The sequence below is a fragment of the Cygnus atratus genome, chromosome Z (genome assembly GCF_013377495.2).
Source record: "Cygnus atratus isolate AKBS03 ecotype Queensland, Australia chromosome Z, CAtr_DNAZoo_HiC_assembly, whole genome shotgun sequence".
Classification (NCBI taxonomy): Eukaryota; Metazoa; Chordata; class Aves; order Anseriformes; family Anatidae; genus Cygnus; species Cygnus atratus.
The window spans coordinates 25,436,733-25,439,293 of NC_066396.1; positions in this window are offsets into that span (position 1 = coordinate 25,436,733).

Here is a 2,561-nt window from a genome sequence, read left to right on the forward strand (position 1 = left end):
CCATCTCTGTAATATCCAACTGCCAATCAGTTCTTCATGGCACACTTTGTGGAGAAGTATTATTATTCCCGTTATGCAGATAAAGAATTAACAGAAAGATCAGGAGGTTGCCAAGGAAGTTCACAAGATCACAGAATAATGTAATGGCTGAAGCTGGCAGGGACCTCTGGAGGCCATCATGTCCAACCCCTTGCTCAAGCAGGGACACACAGAGCAGGTTGCCCAGGACCATGTCCAGGTGGCTTTTGAAGATCTCTTAGGAGGGACAATCCATAACATCTCCGGGCAAACTGTGCCAGTGCTCGGTCACCCACACAGCACAGAATTGCTTCCTGGTGTTCAGGGGGAACCTCCTCTGTTCTAGCTTGTGCACGTTACCTCTTGTCCTCGCACTGAGCACCACTGAAAAGAGGCTGGCTCTTTCCTCTTTGCACCACCCCTTCAGGTATTTATAGACATTGAAGAGATGCCCCTGAGCCTCTTCTTCTCCAGGTCGAACAGTCTCAGCTCTCTCACCCTTACCTCACAGAAGAAGTGCTCCAATCCCTTCAGCATCTTTGTGGCCCTCAAGTGGATTCACAGAATCACAGAGTCATCTAGGTTGGAAGAGACCTCCAAGATCACCTAGTCCAACCTCTGACCTAACACTAACAAGTCCTCCACTAAACCATTTCACTAAGCTCTACATCTAAACGTCTTTTAAAGACCTCCAGGGATGGTGACTCAACCACCTCCCTGGGCAGCCTATTCCAATGCCTAACAACCCTTTCAGTAAAGAAGTTCTTCCTAATATCTAACCTAAACCTTCCCTGGCGCAACTTTAGCCCATTCCCCCTCATCCTGTCACCAGGCACATGGGAGAATAGACCAACCCCCACCTCACTACAGCCTCCTTTAAGGTACCTGTAGAGTGCGATATGGTCACCCCTGAGCCTCCTCTTCTCCAGGCTGAACAATCCCAGCTCCCTCAGCCGCTCCTCGTAAGACTTGTTCTCCAGACCCCTCACCAGCTTCGTTGCCTTTCTCTGGACTCTCTCGAGCACCTCCATGTCCTTCTTGTAGTGAGGGGCCCAAAACTGAACACAGTACTCAAGGTGCGGCCTCACCAGAGCCAAGTACAGGGGGACAATCACTTCCCTCGCCCTGCTGGCCACACTGCTTCTTATGCAAGCCAGGATGCCATTGGCCTTCTTGGCCACCTGAGCACACTGCTGGCTCATATTCAGCTGACTATCAACCAATTCTCCCAGGTCCTTCTCTGCCAGGCAGCTTTCTAACCACTCATCTCCCAGCCTGTAGCTCTGCTTGGGGTTGTTGTGCCCCAGGTGCAGGGCCCGGCACTTGGCCTTGCTGAACTTCATGCAGTTGGCCTCAGCCCATCGGTCCAGCCTATCCAGATCCTCCTGCAGAGCCTTCCTACCCTCGAGCAGATTGACACATGCACCTAACTTGGTGTCGTCTGCAAACTTACTGAGGGTGCACTCGATCCCCTTATCCAGATCATCGATAAAGATATTAAAGAGGACTGGCCCCAGTACTGAGCCCTGGGGGATGCCACTAGTGACCGGCCTCCAGCTGGATTTAACTCCATTTCCAGTATGTCCATGTCTCTTTTGTACTGGGGAGCCCAGAACTGGACACAATACTCAAGGTATAGCCTGAGGTTAAAAAGCTGATACTATAAATTTGACTCACAGTGAGCCTCATTCGACACTGCTAAATGCTTTAGTGTTTAATCCAGCCCTATTGTGTTACATGCTGAATAATAATAAAAAAAAATTTAAAAAAGGAAGTTAAAACAAACAAACATACAAACACACAAACAAATCCAGTGACCAGTTTGATGGTGGTAAGAAGTCTGGTATCACGGTAATCTGTGTTTTTGTTTGTTTGTTTGTTTAGTTGCTAAAGTAGTATCTAAAGAGAAACAGTAGTATCTAGAGAAACAAAAGTAGCCAGAGGGAAAAAAAGAAAGAAGAAAGTTAAGGGTTGCAGAGGAAATGGTTGAACATTGAGATTTCATTGTGAGACTCCCATTGCTGCAAATTCTAGTCTAAACACCCACAGAGACTTTCTGGACTCACACTGCTAATGGCCTGCCAAAGCATACTTCCTGCAGTAGCATCCAGACTTGGCCTGAGAACAAAAAGGCAAGGGAAGTCCACCCTACTCCTTCGATTAGGAAAGGAGGAACACACAGAGGGCGAGCAGGGGGAGGCAGAAGAATTGTCCATTTACAGTGGAGGGGCAGCCGATAGCACATTACGAGTCAGCTTGCCAACTGATGAGATGTGCTGCTGGTCCCAGACCAGGCTGAGGCTACTTCTGCGCCTGCCCCCTTGGCTGGTTGTGCTGGCTCCCAACGGGCACTTCTCTTTTGAAACCATTCCTGAGACTTCACCCATTCTTCTCAGGATCATTTCTGATCCTAAACATTCAAAAAGCCACTTTAATACATATAGTGTGTCTGACTCATTCTGGTCCCTCAGAGCAGCACGGCAGCAGCTCACCCAACGCTGCAAACCCCCACTCTTTGCCCGCCTCCCTCCCTCTCCCTCCTC